We start from the raw sequence: 327 nt of genomic DNA on the forward strand, positions 1-327 counted from the left end.
TATTCGCACTTCAAAAGCAATACACAGCAAAACGGGTACATATGCTTTGGCTTATTGGCACTTGCAAGCAATGCAGAGGACAATGGGTGTCTATGCGTTGCCTTATTCGCACTTTCAAAGCAATACAAAGGAAAACTGTTGTATATATGTTGTCTTATTCGCACTTTACAAACGAAACAAAACAATGTCAGTGTGGGAGAATTTGTATAATTTGTAATAATTAAGTAGTGTTGTGTTTTCTGATATCCGTGTTGTGTGAATTACGGATAATCCTACGATTATAATACATAAAATGTTTGTTTGTTTTCCGTTAACTTAACCATGATC

Source organism: Penaeus monodon, chromosome 23 (genome assembly GCF_015228065.2).
Source record: "Penaeus monodon isolate SGIC_2016 chromosome 23, NSTDA_Pmon_1, whole genome shotgun sequence".
NCBI lineage: Eukaryota > Metazoa > Arthropoda > Malacostraca > Decapoda > Penaeidae > Penaeus > Penaeus monodon.